Source organism: Microcaecilia unicolor, chromosome 2, assembly GCF_901765095.1.
Source record: "Microcaecilia unicolor chromosome 2, aMicUni1.1, whole genome shotgun sequence".
In the NCBI taxonomy this organism is placed as follows: domain Eukaryota; kingdom Metazoa; phylum Chordata; class Amphibia; order Gymnophiona; family Siphonopidae; genus Microcaecilia; species Microcaecilia unicolor.
The window spans coordinates 237,770,535-237,791,315 of record NC_044032.1 but is presented as its reverse complement, the minus strand read 5'-3'; the positions used below and the strand labels follow the sequence as shown (position 1 = coordinate 237,791,315).

The window sequence follows — 20,781 nt, the reverse complement described above, 5'->3', positions numbered from 1 at the left end:
AGAAATGTGCAGAGTAGCATTGCAGATCCCTAGAGAAGAAAAGGAGAGATTCTGACTGAAGATCAAGCAAGAACTGAGCAGAGGTGAAACTGTCTGAGGAGGATCCTGTCTACAGGAAGATAAGTGTATAGAGCATCAGCAGTGAAAAACAAAGAAGATTTCAGGAGTTAAGTACTCACTCCAAAATTCTATATATGTTGTGCGCGCTAATTTGGCTGCATAGTCAATTTGTGCGCACAACTTATTTGAATAACAAACCAATCAACGCCGATAACTGGCACTTAACAAACCAATTAACAACACTAATTGGCTTAATTAGTTAATTAATTAGAATGAATGCACACAACTTTCTAGGCGTATTCTATAACATGGTATCTATTTGAATGTGCGCAGTTGAAAAGGGGGCTTGGCCATAGGCGTAGAATGGGTGGGTTTTGGGCAGGAAACTGAGGACTGTAATATAAAGTTACAATAAACAAAACTTCTGTTTCTGAAGTTAAAACACCGGTTACAACGCATTTCAGACAAATAAAAAAATATATATATATCATTTTGTGTATATGTAATTCTATACATACCCGTACAACATTTATATGTGTATTTTCATGTAAAATACTCTTGTGTCAACCATAGAATGGTATGTTGGAGGTGAATAGTAATATTTCATTAGATATGTGTGCAATCCCTTATGGGTAAGTGAATACATAGTAAAAACATAGTAGACGATGGCAGAAAAAGACCTGCACGGTCCATCCAGTCTGCCCAACAAGATAAATTCATATGTGCTACTTTTTTATTTGTACTGTCCTCTTCAGTGCACAGACCGTATAAGTCTGGCCATCCCTATCCCCGCCTCCCAACCACCAGCTCTGACACAGACCCTATAAGTCTGCCCAGCACTATCCCCGCCTCCCAACCACCAGCTCTGACACAGACCCTATAAGTCTGCCCAGCACTATCCCCACCTCCCAACCACCAGCCCCGCCTCCCACCACCGGCTCTGGCACAGACCGTATAAGTCTGCCCAGCACTATCCCCGCCTCCCAACCACCAGTCCCACCTCCCACCACCAGCTCTGGCACACATCTACTATAATAAAACTCACCCTGAGGACACTGACGTCAGTGAAGCCAAGCTCTGACTTCCTTCAAAAAGGTTCGAAGGTTCGTGATGGTGAAGCCACCAAAATCGCTCCGGGCCCCGCCCTCGAGGGCGGAGCAATGGCAGAACAATGAAGGGGTTGGCAGGGAGGGAGGCAGGGAGGCGGGGGGGGGGTGGGAAATCGCTCCAGGCCCCGCCCTCGAGGGCAGAGCAATGGCAGAACGAAGGGGTTGGCAAGGAGGGAGGCAGGGAGGGGAATCGCTCTGGGCCCCGCCCTCATGTCAAACGTCATGATGCTGGGGCGGAGCAATGCCAGAACAACGAAGGGGTTGGCCAGGGAGGGAGGGAGGGGGGTGTTGGCGACGAAAACCTTGCTAGGGCCCATTTCATTTGCTCTGAAACGGGCTTCTTTTACTAGTTAAAAATACAAGGTTTTAGAAATATGTATTTTTCTCTCTCTCTTTCTCTGTATGTATCATTTTTCCCACCACTGAAACAGACAGAAATGGAACTGTTATTTTGGTATTTGGATTTTCAACTGAGAATCTCCTTGTATGTACTGACAGGAAATTGATAGCACATTTTTGCTAATGTCATCTTTTTGTTTGTTGTTGGCAAATCTGGTCTTTGAGCCCTGATGCAGTAGTTTTTATACCATGAAACGTTGGCCACTGTTGGAGGACCTAAGATTTAAAAGATAAGCACTATTTTCTGCAAATTTAACTGTTTCCAAGAGTTCTCTCAGAGATTTATTGTTCTTTATTCATATTTTGTCATGGAAGGAAGTTTTTTATGCTGATGATTGGATATAATAAGTTTAAAAGTAGATGCTTATGAATTATCTGAGGCTTTTTCCTCCTAAGACATAAATCTGTGAAGTGAGCTCTGTGGCGCCATTGGATAACAGAGAGTATTTGAGAGACATTTATATTGTTTATTCCTCTGGGTTTGAATTTTGCATACTTAAATTTTTTGAGGTAATTCTGTATAACCCTGGTCTCACCACAAGTTCTGGACACCAATGAGCTATTTGGGTCAGCTACCAGAGTCCAGGGCCACAAACAAGAATTCTACTTTTACTGAGCTGGGCATAGGCCAGGGCCGGGCTTGATCCCAGTAGGCTGTAGGGTTTTAAGCCACACTCTTTACGATTTTCTTTAATAGTCTCTGAGCAAATTGACTTCCCTCACACTACTCTCCATTCCAGGTTTTATGTTAAATGCAAAATATAACTTTACTGGAACACTGCAACAAATAGTTCACATTGCTGAAAGAAGGTTTTGTGCCAATCTAAGACGTTTGGTATAAATTGATGGTCTCTTGAAAATTCCAGGGTATTTACATGTTTACAGTACCATCCAATCCTCCAATACCCATCCTTCCTGGCAGAACAATCTAATGCTTTGGCTTTCTGCTCCTTTCACGGCAAGCTGTTCCACTGGGCTTTTACCCAGCTGCCTGACCCAGTCAGGATTGGACCTCCCTGTCTGTCCTACTCCTCCAGAGGTGCACTTCTTGGAGCTGCTGCCCCTGGCACTGAAAGGTTTTTCCTGCTCTGCTCCCAGGGGATTAACCCTTTCTACCCACCCAGAGCTCTCCTCAGTTACTGCTTTTATTAACAGCAACTACTCCTTAGTTCAGTCTTAGGTTATTGGGCCTGATCAGAATAGCCCCTGTCCTCATGAGTCCTGACTGAGGTGAAGGCAACCAAAGACCATATGCTCTGTAATCCCATAATTTTTATAACATTCAAACTCCATCCCCAACTATGACATCCCTTGTCACTTATTATCTCAGTACCTCCCTCTGGGCCGGGCTCTTCACCTTCACATTCATATTGTTCCTCCTCCCAGTGAATCTGGAGAGTTTTACAAAACAGGTCTAGTAATCCCCCGGGAAAATCCACATACTTTCTTATTCCCAATTTACCGGTGGATTACATCTATAAACTCATTCCTCTTATAAAAGACTTTTGGCATGATGGTTCATACTGTGCTGGTGGGTGTGCATGGGGTGGAATCTGCATGACGCACATATGGAGTTAGCATGTATGCATGTAGAGTGCAGGAGTGGCCTAGTGGTTATGACACCAGCCTTGACATCCAGAGGTGTCCAGTTCAAATCCTACTACTGCTCCTTGTGGTCTTAGTCAAGTCATAAGTACATAAGTATTGCCATACTGGGACAGACCAAAGGCCCAGCATCCTGTTTTCAGCAGTGGCCAATCCAGGTCACAAGTACCTGACAAGATCCCAAAACAGTACAATACAGTTTATGCTGCTTCTCCTAGAAATAAGCCGTGGATTTTCCCCAAGTCCATTTTAATAATGGTCTGTGGACTTTTCCTTTTAGAAGCAATCCAAACCCTTTTTTAAACCCCGCTAAGCTAACTGCTTTTACTATATTCTCTGGCAATGAATTCCAGAGTTTAATTACGCATTGAGTGAAGAAATATTTTCTCCAATTCATTTTAAATTTACTACTTTGTAGCTTTATTGTCCTAGTATTTTTGGAAAGAGTAAACAAGCAATTCACATCTACCTGTTCCAGTCCACTATTGCCTCTGGTACAAACTTAGATTATGAGCCCTCCAGAGACAGGGAAATACCAAATATAACTCACCTTGAACTAGTACTAAAAAGGTGTGAGCAAAACCATAATTAATAATATTATAATGTAATCTACATATGTATATGTGTAAAGTAATTGCTGACTCCATAATAAAGACTTAACAGCTTTTCTTGACTCATCGGTGTGGTCTTTCCCACTCCTTGTTCTGCCTGTGTGTCTTCATTTACACCATCTTGAACAGGTATAAGATTGTGCCTACATTCAAGTTGCACTGTCCACCACATACTTGTCTTTATAACATGGCGCCCATGTAGTTACCACTGTAGATCCCTACCGACAGTACCCTGTTGTAAAATTACCCTCTATAAACTGAATTAAATGAAAAGCTTTTCAACTGTTTCCTTCAGCAAGCAAGATTTATATACACAGGACCGATTCAGTAAATTTGGATGCTGGAAAAACTCAGTGCCCACCGCTATAAAGGTCAGTAAAGGTTTATCAGAAGGAGTTCCTCTACATTGCATGACAAGAATCATCGGTACCACTTTTAAAAAATGATTGGGGTGCTGAACACAGCACACATTATACCTTTCTGGACTCAAATGAACTTGCTCAACAATGGGGGTGCTGAGCACCCCAGCGCTGGCACCTGTTACAAGGATTATTCTCAATGGCGTAACTAGGTGGGGCGCAAGGGAAGCGGTCGCTCCCCCAAATGGATTTGAGGGGAAACGGCGCCTATGCGCTACATGGCCACGAACCCGCCTCTCTTCCCTTCCGCCGCTGCTGCTTCAGTGCAGTGGTAACGGCAGCAAAACAAAGTACAGCTATTGTCGCGAATCCGCACTACGTAGACTCGCAGCTGCCAGTTTTACATGGACAGGATCTTCTAGCCACACCTCTGAATATACACCACGATGACGTGCGTGACCCGGCTATCCAATAGGAATGCTTAAAAGTAAAAGTAATAAAGTTAGCGCATTCCCGCTCACATATACAGTATAAATACCGAATGACAGCCCAGACAAGTCAGTTTTATTTTTTCCGCGTTGACAGAACGACCCGGTATATTTTCTCTTCAGTCAGTCAAAATTCAACAATTTGATTTATCACAACAATTATTTGTAATGTCTCAGGAAAAGACAGAATTTAAGAGTTGTGTTAATTGCCCACGAAAATGATCCCTTACGGATACTCATATTCGATGTCTCTGTTGTTTGGGAGAACATCATGATATAGTAAATTGTTTCGCTTGTAGGAATATGTCACAAAAATGGCTTGAAATAAGATCGTTGAAATTGAAACAATATTTGACAGTTTTGCAGTCGGAGTCTTCATCTGTAAGTTCTCTAAACAAAACTTCATCAGTAATGTCTTTGCCAGCATCGGCTGGGTCAGCTGTTCTGGAAGATAATATTATCCCTGCTCTCCCCCTTGCCTTAGTGCCGGGGGATCAGGTGACTTCAATTCATGCTCTCCCCCTTGCCTCAGTGCCCGGGGATCAGGACATTTCTTCAATGAATTGACAGCAAACGTCTCGGGACGTTGTGCTTGATTCCGATGCCAGGTCTAGAGGTCGGCATCGACGTCGACGTTCATCGAGGTAATCTGATGAGTCTTCTTTTGGACGTCTGAGTCAACACCGAAGCCGAGATCATCGATCTGGGAAGACGACTTCAATGTCGACTTCGTGCTGTGAGGTCGATGTAGATGTCAGGCATGGGCGCCCATCTCGACATTCTTCTCGGCATGGGCACCCATCTCGGCATTCTTCCTGATCTCGGGATGGTTGTCCATCTATATAGCATCTTACATCTACATCTTCATCGGCTTCGTCATCAGATGCTCCACCAAGAAAACGATGTTGAACATTCTTTTTCTCGTGCCTCTTCTATGGCTCACTAATCTTCTTCTTCAGTAACACAATTGAAATTGAGGGAATTACTCACAAAGCTTCTAGCGAATCAGCAGATGGTTAAAGGACCTTCGGGTTCTACCTGTCACTCTAAACAAGTTAATTCATCTAAAACAGCTTCTCTTCCTCACACACCTCAGAGGCAGCAGCTATGGTCGGTATCTCCTTCAACTTCTGTACAAGATAATATGTCAGTGAAGTCACAAATCAATTCACCAGCCCATTCGTTGGCCTCTTCACTTCATAGTATCAGCTGATTCAGTCAGTGCAGGAAATGCTTTCTATTTCTTCTATGCATTCTACTCATCAGGATGAAGGTTTGCCGGTGCAGGATGAGTCTTATGCTAAGTTTCGCAAAAATTGGTTAATACTTTGATAATTTCTCTTACTTCTCAAGGTGAGATTTCTGAGGATAAAAGATCAGTCACTAAGTACTTAAATTTGGTTAAGCAGTCTACAACCCTTCCTATACCTCAGGTGCTCCAGGACCATCACAAATTGATATGGAATACGCATTATTCTGTTCGACCTACTCAAAGGTCATTAGAGAATAAATATAAGGTTCAAGAACTTTTGGGTCATGGTAAGACTCAACTTCCTCATGCATTGTTGGTGGTAAAATCTGCCATGCGGCGAAATAAGTTACAAAAAGATATTACTAATCATCCACCTCCTAAGGATTTAAAGTTTATGGACATTTTAGCAAGAAAGAATTTTCAGTCTTCTATGCTTTCGGTTCATATTGCAATTCATATGGTTCATCAGATAGAATACTTATATACTATAATGGAGGACTTGTCTAAATTACAATCATTGTTTCTCAACAAAGCATGCTGCTTTTTCAGTAAATTATGACCAGTTTGGAGGAGAGTTCTAAGCAAATGATCCTTACCACACATGATCAGTTTGACACTTCGGTCAGAAATGCAGCTACTTCAATTGCGTCAAGGCGCTTATTTTGGTTAAGAGCTTCTGCATTAGGTGAAGATGTTCATGAAAAGGTAGCTCATGCTCTTTGTTCTGGTGATTCTTTATTTGGTGATAGAGTTAAACAGTTGATTGAAGGTCTCAAGGAGGATTGTACAACACTTGATACTTTGGAGCAGGATATGCACCAACCTTCTAAATCAAATTATAAAAGATTACCTTATTTCATACTAGAACTAGATTTCAGCAATAAAAATCTTTTGCTCATCAGCGTCCTCCTTATCAATTTAAATCTCAGTCTCAACGTTACAATTTTCACACTAGACCAGGTAGAGACAGGCGTTCTCAGAAGCCTGTTCAGACACACCAGCAACAAAAACTCACTCCTTCTTTTTGACCTTTCCTGGTGTCAGAGTCCGGTGGGGGGCAGACTTCAACACTTTTTCAGTGCTTGGAGGTCAATAACAACAGACAGTTGGATTTTGGATATTGTTCAAAATAATTATTTCCTTATATTTTCACAACCCCCACCGCTTCGATCACATACACATCTCCTTGTTCCAAGTTCCCAGATTCCACAGTTACAACAGGAAGTTTGCAGGTTCCTTCATCTCAATGCATAAAGAGTGTACCTGCTCACGACAGAAACAAAGGTTTTTATTCCTGATTTTTTCTTATCCCCAAGAAAGATGGGGGTCTAAGAGCAATCTTGGATCTAAGACAACTCAACAAATTTCTCCCGAAAAAAAAGATTTCGAATGACATCTTTACTGGCAATACTTCCTTTACTACGACAAGGAAAATGGTTTTCAGCCCTAGATCTTCAGGAGGCTTACCTACATATTCCTGTTCATCTGTCTTCACGACGATTTCTTCAGTTTGTGTGTCAAGCCCATCATTACCAGTACAAGGTTCTACCATTTGGCTTAACATCAGCTCCCAGACTCTTCTCAAAGTGTGTCATAGCTCCAATTGCTCATTTACATCGACAAGGGATCATCCTTTTTCTATATCTCGATGACTGGTTGATTGTAGCTCAGTCTCCACAGAAGAATCTGCAAGACTTACAGACTACCATTCTACTTCTCGAAAGGTTAGGTTTAGTGATCAATTACAGGAAATCACATTTGATCCCAACACGGAGATTGACTTTCATCAGAGCAGATCTTGTTTCTGGGGAGTCTCTAGCGAAGTTACCACTCGCTCGAGCTCACTTGTTGATACAATTAGTTCAATATCTTCAATCAGTGAACATCACTACTTCTCGCACTATTCTAATTCTTTTGGGACATATGGCTTCGACAGTTGCTGTTCTTCCGATAGCGCGACTGTGGATGCGTCCTCTACAGTGGTATTTAAAGAAAAGGTGGATTCAGTATCTACACCCTCTTTCTTCACAGATTCTTCTATCCAACCATCTCAAACTACAGCTGTTGTGGTGGACACATCAACAAAATCTCTTGGTGGGAGCTCTACCAACCAAAATTCTTACCACAGATGCATCCAAAGTTGGTTGGGGGGCACATATGGGACACTTGTCAACACAAGGTCACTGGACACTTCAAGAGAGCTTCTACTCCATAAATCTCCTGGAATTGAGAGCAGTCCGATTGGCTATTCAAATTTTTCAACATTTACTTCAATCCCAAGTGATACAAGTTCGTATAGGCAATATTTTTGTATAAACAAACAAGGAGGTATGGGCTCTCATCGTCTGTGTCAAGAAGCTGTCAGACTTTGGACTCTAGTTCTATCACTTCATTCTGCGATTCAAGCGATTTATCTACCAGGACGGAAAAATCACATCGCAGATGTATTAAACAGGAAACTTTAACCACATGAGTGATCTCTGAAGACCACAGTTATTCACGACCTGTTTTGGCTTCGGGGCTGGCCTCAGGTTGATCTCTTTACGTCCCCACAGAAAAACAAGTGTCGCAAATATTGCTCAAGGTGGCCTTCAAAGAACAGGATAGCCGCAAACGCATTTGCTATCCTTTGGACAAATTCTCTGTTTTACGCTTTTCCTCCAATTCCTCTCATCCCAAGAGTATTACAGAAAATCATCCAGGACAGATCGTCTATAATTCTAATAACACCATATTGGCTGAGGCAAATTTGGGTTCCCGTTCTAACAAAGTTAGCTGTCTTCCAGCCACAGTTCCTTCCTTCAATTCCAGACCTCACATTTCAGAACAACGGTCAACTTCTACATCCAAATCTCAGACCGCTTGGTATCTTCAAGCAAACCACTAGATACTTCAGTCTTTTCTCAACCAGTTCTTAATGTGTTGTTGACTTTCAGGAAGCAGTCAACGGGACTGGTTTATGCATCTACATGGAAAAGATTCCAGTGCTGGTGTAAACCACATCAGGTTAATCCAATTTCTTGCCCAATATCTCCATTATTGGAATATCTCCTCTATTTATCCAATTCAGGGCTAGCTGCTTCTTCAGTTAAGGTCCACATTGCAGCTATCTCTGTTTTTCATAATCCGATTGATGATTCCATAGTAATGGCACATCCTATCACAAAGAGATTTTTGAAAGGTTTACTGAATCTTAAACCTCCGGTTCAGCTACCTCCAGTGGCATGGGATTTGAATTTGGTTTTGGAAAAGCTCATGGAACCTCCATTTGAACCACTTCAATCGGCTACCTCCAATTTCTTACTTGGAAAACGTTGTTTCTTATCTCTATTACTTCTGCTCGAAGAATTGGAGAACTACATGCACTCGTATATTACACTCCATATACTCAAATTTTACATGATAAAACAATACTACAACCTCATCCAAAGTTTCTACCGAAAGTAGTGTCTTATTTTCATATGAATCAATCTTTTATTTTACCAGTGTTTTTCCCACCTCCGCATCAATCTACTCAACACAGTAGGTTGCATACATTGGACTGTACGAGAGCATTATCAATATATTTACAGCGTACGTCAGGTGTTCATAGACCTTCACAGTTGTTTCTTTCTTACAATATATAAAAACAAATTGACAACCAGTATCTAACCGTACTCTTTATTCATATGTTACCCAGTGTATCAATTTCTGTTATCATCAGCATGCTTCACATCCTCATGTTACAGCTCATAAGTTGAGTGCTATGGTGGCCTCAACTGCATTTTTACATAGGGCGCCTCTTCTAGATATTTGTAGGGCAGCTACATGGTCATCCCTCCATACTTTTCAAAGCATTATTGTCTCGATGCAGCATCACATGCAGATTCATTATTTGGACTATCAATCCTTCGGGAGGCAATGTAAACGACAACTGTCCTCCTCCTCCTATCACAGGTAACAATTTCTTTTCATCATGTTATTGGATTATTCATGTTTATTATATCACATGTTTGTTACCTGTGTATGCTTGGGAGTCTTCAGAGGTGTGGCTAGAAGATCCTGTCCATGGAAAAATCTTTGTTTCTTACCTGTAACGGTAGTTTTCTGTGTACAAAGGATCTTCTAGCCACACAATCCCTCCCTACCCTCCCTAGTTGTCGTAGCTATATTTATTAAACTGAGTTTTCTGGGCTGTCATTTGGTATTTATACTGTATATGTGAGCGGGAATGCGCTAACTTTTTACTTTTACTTTTAAGCATTCCTATTGGATAGCTGGGTCATGCACGTCATCATGGTGTATATTCAGAGGTGTGGCTAGAAGATCCTTTGTCCATGGAAAACTACCGTTACAGGTAAGAAACTAAGATTTCCACTCCTGCCCCGGAACAGGAAATGATGTCAGAGGGGCAGGGACTAGCAGCCATGAATCTGCACAGTGTGGCTCCGCGATTGCTCTACTTTGTTTTGCCACTGCTGGTCTGGGCTGGAGTAGTCAAAGATGGAGTATTAGCAGCAGTGGGGTGTCGGAGAGAGGGGAAGGGAAAGAGGTCAGACGCTGGAAGGAAAGGGGAAGATGGCAGAGGGGACAGGAGCTGGATGGAAGGGTCAGAGTGAGAGAGGGAAGGGACACTTGCTGGTTGGAAGGAGGAAGAGAGGGGCTGGATGGGATCTTGAAAGAAAGGGTCAGAAAGAAGAGGGAGGAGGGAGATCTGGAAGAGACAGTTACTAAATGGAAGAATGGAGAGTGGGAAGGGACAGGTGCTGGATGGAAGGAGGGATAGAGGGGACAAATACTAGAAGGAATGGTCAGAGAAAAGGGGCAGGTGCTGGAAGGAAGAGTCAGTGAGATGGGTTAGAAAGAGGACAGATGGTGAAAGGAAGGTGGGAGAGAAGGAACAGACTCTGGAAAATAGGGCGCGAGAAGAGAGAAAGGGGGCAGACATTGGATGGAAGGGGAAAGAGTGCACGCTGTATGGAAAAAGTAGAGGAGGAACACACTAGGTGGAAGAGGGTTAGGGGCAGATACTGGATGGAAGGGGGAGAGAGGGGCATCCTATTATTTCATAGATCGTTTTTTTGCTAACTCTCCCCCCTTTTCCAGCACCTTCTCTTTCCTCCCTACTGTACAGCACCCTCTTTCTATTTTCACTCCTCTGCCCAGTATATTCTCTCTTGTTTTCTCTCACCCCCCTCCAGCATCTCCCCCTAACACTCCATCCAGCTAAAGGGGTTGAGTGAGGGCAATTGCTGGCTTGGAAGAGGGAGGGAATATTGGATGATGCTAGACATGAGGTGAGTAGGAAGACGGGGAGATGGTGGACAAGGGGCAATAAAAAAACAGAGGGGGGTACTGGACATGGCACAGGGATGAGGACCGAGAAGGGGTATGCTGCACATGGGAGGAGTAGGGATATAGGGGAGATGCTGACATGGAAAGGAGAGAAGGACAAGGAGGAATGCTGCATAAGAGGGGGGAATAGGGTGTCAGGGAGAGATACTGAATGGAGGTGAGGGAAAGAGGACATCCAGGACAGAGGGTGGTAAGAGAAAATGAAAGAGAATATACTGGTTAGAGGAGTGAAAATAGAGGGTGCTGTACAGAAGGGAGGAAAGAGACGGTGATGGAAGAGAGGGGATAGATAGCAACCCCCCCCCCCAAACTATGAAATAATAGAATGAAGAATGGGCGGGCTGGAGTAAGGGAGATGAAAACTGTAGGCAGATGTGGTTAAAAATAAAAAGGAAGATTGAAGACTGAGTAGTAAAAATGAATGAAGTCTAAGAGGCAGAAAACTAAATGAAGGAAAGCTGAAAGGAAAAGATCAATTCAGAGGTGGATATAGGAGAGAAAGTGAAGAAGGCAGGAAGGGAGAGAAGTGGCAGATGAACTGGAGATCATGTGAAGAAAGTTAAGAAAAGCCAGAAACTGGAGACTGAGACAAACATGGTGGGAAAAAGAAAACAAAACGACCAAACAACAAAAGTAGAAAGAAAATTTTTATTTTTAATTCATTAAACGGAAAGTCAGTTTTCCAGTAAGTTTACACTGCTTTCTTTATATTTTGCAGAGTGCTGTTTTGATTTCTCTTTCTCTAGTGTTGCAGTGTGGCTTCTTGGGTTTTAAGTTTAGTCTACATATTCATATTTTAACTTTGTGGTAATTTATTCTGTACCTGGCAAGGGTGTTCAGTGTCTGTGACTGAGGCCAGGTACTCTGTTTGCATCTAGTTTCTATTTAAGCATCTATAAGAATTCAACTTGTTCCAGTTTTCCAATAGTTCCTACTGGAGTATTTCCTGTGTTGCATTTTTCTAGATAAGGTCTTTGTTGTGTTACTTCTGTAAGTCAGTGGTGTTATGGTCAAGTAGATTATATAGATTTTGAGTGACTTTTGTAGGCTTTGTATTACAGGTACAGCTGTTCCTTGGCAGAGTACGGGAGCGTTCCTGCTGATGGTGTCACCAGACTCATGGCTGAAGAATGGAGTGCTGGTTCTGCTGAACCACAGCAGAAGGGCCAGTGGTACCAGCACTGAACTCTTCAGTCATGATCATGACAACACAAGCAGCACAAGCACTCCTGGTTGACAGAGTATGAATTGCAGCTAAGTGCTAAAGAGCCAACATAGGGGTGAGGATGCTCTAAGTTAGAGTGTGAATGGTAATTGACTGCAGATACTTTGCTTCATAGTTCAGGAAAACTTCAGTGAAAATGTTTGGGCAATTCATAATGTGTTACTGAGCAGCATTCTTAGATGACTATTAGCTAACTAACCATAACAAAAATAATATCAATTTTTCTATTGTGCAATGCCTTTCTCAACTACTAGGGAGTAGACACATGCTCATACTGTTTCCTGTGGTTTCCAATTTGACTTCTACTAATTCAGTTGTGCGATCATTGCTGGCGCCTATTTTACAAAAGTCTGCTCCCCCTGACCTTAAAACCTAGCTACTCCTCTAACATAATGGATCTTTACCATGTATAGAGTTGGAGTCTGTATCTTGAATCAGAGAGTCTCTGCTTCCAAACAGTGCCTTGGCTAAGGAGTGGCTGGTGAAGAAACCCCAATGACATCAGAATTTCAAAGTGACATTTTTTTCCTGTGGATTTTTGGACCATTTTGCCTTTTCATTTGCTGTACAAATTGAACCAGGTGAAAAATGCACTGCATTTGCATCAAGGACCCTAGTAAACAGATTTATTTGGGCAGAACATCAAACTAATATGTGGTATTTTTTTTAGATTTATATTAAAGATCTTTATTAACCACACCAACAATGAACACAAACAAAGATTTCAAAAACAGACTGAAAAGGAACAGAAGGGCACACGTCCCTGTAATTTATCCAGTTGCAAACTATGCCAAAATATTTCACAGGACCCCACAGTTACCCACAAAGGAAAGATATTCAACATAAAGGGATCTTTCACTTGCTCATCTTCCAATGTGGTATATATCATTCAGTGTAAAAAATGTAACGAAGGATGCTATATTGGAGAAACAGGCCAGATGCTTAAGACAAGATTCAATTTACATAGACATCACATAAACAATACAGCCAGTAGGGCCCCCACCCTGGTGGGACAGCACTTCACAGAACCAGGACACTGTACCAGTGATTTCACAGTGAGAATACTGAAAGGTAACTTTAAAACCATACAAGAACGTAAGACCTTTGAAGTCAGAATGATTGAATATTTTAACACCCAACAGAAAGGACTTAACAAGGACCTGGGGTACCTAGCCCATTATAAACCATAAAGCTGTATGTCTGTTGATCACCCCACCCCTCACCTATCCACACCCATCCTGTTAGAATATCAATGATATGCTTTGATGTTCTCATGCATACCTCCGACCCACCCCCATCCTCCCACCCTGTCAGACTGTCATAGTAATGCTTGAATGTTTTCACTTATATACACTGTCAGCTAGCACATTTGCTTATTTCCGATCTGACGAAGAAGGGCAACCTTCGAAAGCTAATCAAGAAATGTATTAAGTTATGTCCAATAAAAAAAATATCATCTTATTTTCTTTTCCATGTTTTATTTTGTTTGATTTCTATTGATAACCTTAAGAGTGGACTAACACGGCTACCACACTCCTCTACCCATCAGGAAGAATGCAAGGAGTGTGGGGTGTCTGCTTGCTTCACCAGTCTTGAATGCACTCTTAGATTCTCCTAGCCCAGGAAGCAGGAATTACACAATGATTGCAGCTTCATTTAATAACCACATTTGTTTAAATAATGCTTTGAATTAGCAAAAAGCAACTATAATTTCCCAAGGTGTTCTGAATTACTTTGGCTTCTGTGCTCTTTGTATTTTCACACTAAACCTCATTAGTAAATCAATTGAGCGAGCTGATACCATAACAGTAAGTAAAATCCCAGCACTTTTTCTCCCTAATTGATACACTAATAAAGGTGCATATTTCTGATTAACTAATGAGATGATTTTAAAAAGGGGAGTAGAAAAGTGAGCCTAATGACAGTTTAAATTTCAAGTTAACATTTAAGTACACACTGTATAATCGAGAGCTGGGAAATTAATGCTGCTTAGCAAATCAGGGTGAATTTCATTTTTTTTTCTTACATTTAGCTTGTCTTAAGATTATCAAAACCATATTATTATGTATATGACAACTTTGGGAAGTAATTAAGAACGGGAGTTAGTAGAGAAAGTATGAGATATTTTTATTTTTATGCAGATGATATATTACTGATTTTTCCCACATCACCGCTTCATATAGACTTAGGTCCGCTACAGAATTGCCTTAACGCTCTTGCAAGTTGGCTGACTGATCAAAAGCTGGTCCTAAACCATAAGAAGTCCACAGTTTGCTGGATCACTGGCCCGTTGTCTCAGCCCACTCTTTCTCCTGTTTTATTTGGTCTGATTATCTCTCCTGTTACCTACTTTCATTACCTGGGGATCAGTATTGATTCTCAATTTTTTTTCACTCAACATGTAATTAAACTCTGGAATTCGTTGCCAGAGATTGTAGTAAAAGCAGTTAGCTTAGCAGGGTTTAAAAAGGTTTGGATGGCTTCCTAAAGGAAAAATCCATAGACCATTATTAAAATGAACTTGGGGAAAATCCACTGCTTATTTCTAGGATAACAATCAAAACCACAAAAACAATGGCAACACTCTACTCTTCTGTCTTGGCGTATACCAGTGAATTGATCTAATACGGGCAAGAGATCTCTATGAAGAGCTTGATACTTGTCGCCACAGTAAGATCAGACAAGAATTAAGAAATTGGTGGCTTTCAGCAGTGTACAGATAAGTCAAGTCTTTCTGATAAATTGAAAATTTCTTCTGTACCAGATTAAGCTCATGTTAGAGACTTTCTAACGATAGTGCACAAAAGAAAAAATAGAAAAAAGAAAAAAAGAATAAAAAAATAAATAAGTGGTTTACTAAGACACCCTAAGACATTTTAAGTGATATATATATAGCAGTACACGAGTGTTAAGCAAGTTGGGTGCACTATCGGAGGTTGGGGGCTGTCAATGATTACAAACTGTCACGCATTAAGGGGTGAGCTAAAAGTATGCTATAAAGTACCCACGTGACCTTATGAGATGTCCCCTTATCAAAAATTGATTTGCTCTTTTGAGCTACTGTCACTCCATTCATAGTTTGTTGTGGATATTTCTAGGATAAGCAGCATAAAATGCATTGTACTTTTTTCGGACCTTGCCAGTACTTGTGACCTGGATTGGCCACTGTTGGAAACAGGATGCTGGGCTTGATGGACCTTTGGTCTGTCCCAGTATGGCAATACTTATGTACTATATCATTTCAACAGCAGATTTCTAATGTTTTAAAACACAGGACTTCCATGTGCTGTGGAAATTTTATGCCAAGGGCATGGAGTATAGAAAAGTACCTAGCTTTACTTTTCTACGCTTCAAACCCTTATTTACGCTTTTTTGATTTCATGTTTAGATTATTGTAATTCCATTTATGCTGGCATGGCAGGCTCCCAACTTAAACACCTTCAAACCTTACATAGCTCAGCTGCATGGTTTCTTTGTCACACAAAAAGATTTATCATATCACTTTGCTCTCATTTGCCTTCAATAGCTCACATTTCCTTTCCGTATCTTTTTTCAAGATTCTTTCTCTTACTCACAAGGCCTACTGTTCTGGCACCTAATTTACCCATTAGCGCCAGACCATACAAGCTTACAGTATATCCTGCTAATACCTTCTTGCCGTTCAAAGCAGGTAACAAAGCAACACAAACCAGAGTAGACTTCTGAGATATAATTAAAAAAGGAAACAAAATAAAAGAAAATTCTATTAAAACAAATTTCTGAAATAGTAATGTTTTAACCTTTCTCTTAAACATCATATATGAGTCAGAAGAAAAGAATATCTGAACAAGCTCTTTCCAATGCTGAACAGCTAGGAATGTTAAGGTGAGTTCTAGCATCCTCAGTCTCTTTTTACCCCTTGGTGAAGGAAAAGAAAACAAGTGATTACAGTTAGTCCTCCAAGATCTTACAGAGACTGCAAACTGGAAATGCAAATACAGTAGAACGCGGTTATCTGGATTTCCAATTATCTGGATCCATTATCCGCCAATAACTTCCCAGTCAATCCTCACAGTCTGTGGAGAAAAAAGCCCTGCCCTTTCCTTTTACCCATTCCTGACTCATACACAGCAGAAAAAAAGCCCTTTCTGCCTTTCTTTTGCGGGGACGTAGCAGAGGAAACAGCCCTACTATTGCTGCTTGCAGGCCAATTTAAACAAGATTCTAGCCTCAAAAAGCAACCAATGAATTTTAATATAGTAAGATGAAACATGATCATATGTGGTTAAACCAGATATCAAACATACCGCAATGTTCTGAACAGTTTGAATTCTCTTTAATTGAGATTTAGTACATCCTAAACAAACTAGATTACAGTAATCTGTGAAAAAAGAATTTGTATCAATAGACAAAACAAAGCTGTCTCAAAATAACTGCGAACACAGCAAAGTTTTCTCATAAGTACATAAGTAATGCCACACTGGGAAAAGACCAAGGGTCCATCGAGCCCAGCATCCTGTCCACGATAGCGGCCAATCCAGGCCAAGGGCACCTGGCAAGCTTCCCAAATGTACAAACATTCTATACATGTTATTCCTGGAATTCTGGATTTTTCCCAAGTCCATTTAGTAATGGTTTATGGACTTGTCTTTAGGATACCCTACCCCTTTTTAAACTCTGCTAAGCTAACCGCCTTCACCACGTTCTCCGGCAATGAATTCCAGAGTTTAATTATGCGTTGGGTGAAGAAAACTTTTCTCCGATTTGTTTAAGTTTACTACACTGTAGTTTCATCGCATGCCCCCTAGTCCTACTATTTTAGGAAAGCGTGAACAGACACTTCACATCCACCTGTTCCACTCCACTCCACTCCACTCCACTCATTATTTTATATACCTCTATCAGGTCTCCAGCCGTCTCTTCTCCAAGCTGAAAAGCCCTAGCCTCCTTAGTCTTTCTTCAGAGGGAAGTCGTCCCATCCCCACTATCATTTTAGTCGCCCTTCGCTGCACCTTTTCCAATTCTACTATATCTTTCTTGAGATGCGGCGACCAGAATTGAACACCATACTCAAGGTTTTTTTTTTACTAAGAACACAACCTGTGCTTCCATAGAGGCAGAACACGTCCACTCTCTGCCTCCAGACACGCCCCAGCGCTAAAAGCTTAATCCTGGAATGACTATGTCTTACCAAAACTATGTAAGCCACATTGAGCCTGCAAATAGGTGGGAAAATGTGGGATACAAATGCAATAAATAAATAAATAAATAAATAAATTTTATTTCTTAGCGAGTGAGTAGCACACACCAATCCCAAAATTACCACAGGATGCCTGAGTGCACCCTGCAGTAAGGCGTTTTTTGCTGCAGTAAGCATGCATTAGTGCTTACTGCAGCTTGGTGAAAATGACCCCTTATTGGTTTTGCAGGCTATTGGAAAGAATGATTGATTCTCTTATGGGAAGGTTTGTTACTTATTTTAACCTGCAATTTTAGGAGTAAGATGCCAGGATGATACATGCTGAGTGCAAATTCTATAATGGCAGTTCCACACAGAATTGATGATATAGAATACTAGCGTAAGTTCGCAATTTCATGCCTTGTCAAAGACTGTCTTTTTAACAAGCTATTATTGGCACTAATTAGATTAAATTGGACATGTGTAAAGTTAGGCACAGGATCTGCACCTTAAATTTATGGGTGATTTGAAAAAAGGGGCACGGAAATAGGAGGATTCCTAAAATAAATGCACATTGTTATAGAATAACAGGGTAACACTCCTAATGTAGGCATGTACAAATGGCCAAGTTACGCACGATTCCTAGGTGTAAATGCTATTCTATAAACAGTGCCTAACCTTAAAGAATAGCATTATTTTTTTTGGGGGGGGGGGGTCTGATTTTTTTGCTGCCATATATAGAATCTAGCCCTTAATCCCTAGTTTAAATTTGAAGTGAAATTTAAACTTATGCCCACACCTCTGACCCTCACATTTCCCTGCCACTGCCATGCTCCCTAGAAGTTGCAAATGACAGAAATTGCGCATGCAGCATGTAGACTAATGACTAAGGTCAGTTGTATGCGCAACTGCCAAGTAGTGTCAATTAACGCCAATATAAGCCAATAATGCCAATTAACAGCCAGTTATTAAATTAGTTGCGTGCACAGATGTCTTATTCTATAAATTGGATGTCCAACTTTGCATGTTAACCCTCAGACTCTATATAAGTCACTGGAAGTTGGGCACGGAGTCCAGATGTGCACACAAACTAATTAGTCAGTTGGGTGCTAATGAACAATTATTGCATAAATTGGCACTTAATTAGTACTAATTTGGATTCACGCATGTACTGTATCTGACTATGTCTTGTGTGCAGCTCAAAAGGGGGCATGGCCATGAGAGAGGCATGAGTAGGTCAGGAGTGTTCCAGATATTTAGGAGCAGTGTTATAGTATACCAGGGTTACACATCCAATTTGCGCTCCAGGATTTGAACTAAGTTTCAGCTGGGGTAAGTCCTCACGCCGAAAACTGGGCATGAGTATCTGTTCAAAGTACTATGATATAACGGGCACTCAGCCTGGAGTCCCCTTTATAGAATAGAGTTTAGGGCTGGATTCTATATAAGGCGCTTAAAAATCTGCATGGTAAACATTTCCACCTAAGCGTATGCTATAAGCAGCACCTAGATTTAGGCACGGTATATAGAATATGCTTAGTTGGTATCTCAGCACCTAAAACTATGTGCTTCCATTTACACCAATGAAAATATGGCATAAATCCCTGCACGTAGATTTACATGTACTGAGACATATTCTATAACTACACATGTAAATTCTGAAATGCCCATGAAATGCCTATTTCCCCGCCCATAGCCATGGGCCTTTTGAACTGCGCATATTAGAATTTAGGCACAGTTCATTTCAGAATACGATTGTACATGTAAATTCTAATTAGTGCTGATTATTGCTTGTTAAGTACTGTTAAAATGCTGATTAGCTTGTTAAGCCAATTAAGTTAAACATGTTGTTATGGAATACCCTTAGCTTTCGGTGCGGAACGCTAGGCCCGCTATATAGAATCCGGCAGTTAGTGCGGATTTTTCCTGGTGCCTGAATTTGAGCATCATTTACTGAATCTGGCCCTAAGTGTAAAGCTGGGCATGCAGGTTTATAGAATTAGCTTAGTGTACTGTAATTTTTGTGGTGTGCCGCAGGGCTTGGACCTTGGTTCAGTTCTTTTCAACATTTTTGTACGTATTGCTTCAGAAAGGCCGTCAGGAAATGTTTGTCTCTTTGTGAGCGATACCAAAAGTTGCAACACAGCAGACACCCTGGATTGTATGGATAGCATGAGAAGGAATCTAGTGAAACGTGAAGAATGGTCTAGAATTTGGCAGCTAAAATTTAGTTCTAAATGCAGGGTGATGCATTTGGGCTGCAAAAACTCAAGGGAGCTCTATAGTATACAGTAGGCTGTGAAGTACTTTGTCTCCAGAAGAGAAGAGCAGGACCTGGGGGTGATTAAATCTATCAACCTTAAGGTGGCCAGACAGGTAGATAAGGTGATAAAAAAGCCAGAAGACATCAGGAGAATCTGTGGAGAGGAGGTGATTGTAAAATATAGTGATTGGTATGCATGGGCAAACAAGAAAGGCCACACGGTCTTCATCTTCTGTCATTTTCTCTGTTTCTCAGTACTGATATATCTTCACACCAACTCAGACTCACTACCCAAGTATTGTAAATTATTAGATGCATTTTTTCATATGTTTTCTAATCAGGGCCTTTCACAGCAAATACACTACCTTCCTGTGAGCTTCCCCTTTGACAGTTTCTGAATTCCTTAATAAAATCTATAGCAACATTCTTTCCATCGAGTTCCCACCTACCTTCAGGGTTTGAGAGCTAAGCCCAATGTATCCACCTTTATGTTCTTGATGCCCATCCTGTCTCTCTACAGTCACAAAAGAAAGAAAATAGGAACAAAATAAAATGAAACAGGAAAGACAAATACTTAATAAAACTGCTTCTTTAATTCTCATTACAGGCCATTACATAGTAACAGAGCAGATTATACCAGAAAAAGACCTGTATGGTCCATCTAGTTTTCCCAACAAGACAAACTCATAGCATAAGGCATGATGTGATAATACATATGCATACTTGATGTCTTGATATGTCCTTGCCATTTTCAGGGCACAGACCAAAGAAGTATGCCTGGCATTGGCCTTGCTTCCCAATTACTGGAACTGCCATTTTAGCACCGCTAAGTTTGTTTGGTTCCATTCTTTCCATACAGGATTCCTTTGTGCTTATCCCATGCATTTTTGAATTCTGTTTACCATTTTCATTTCCACC

At 41.1% G+C, this 20,781-nt stretch overlaps 1 long non-coding RNA gene across 1 annotated transcript; it reads left to right on the top strand.

The window, feature by feature from the left end:
* Nucleotides 1-231: 231 nt before the first annotated feature.
* LOC115462365 lies at nucleotides 232-16,896 on the top strand. Its single transcript, XR_003940833.1, has 3 exons — nucleotides 232-318; nucleotides 10,668-10,672; nucleotides 16,884-16,896. It is a non-coding gene; the product is annotated as an uncharacterized LOC115462365 (long non-coding RNA).
* The last annotated feature ends 3,885 nt before the right edge of the window (nucleotides 16,897-20,781 follow it).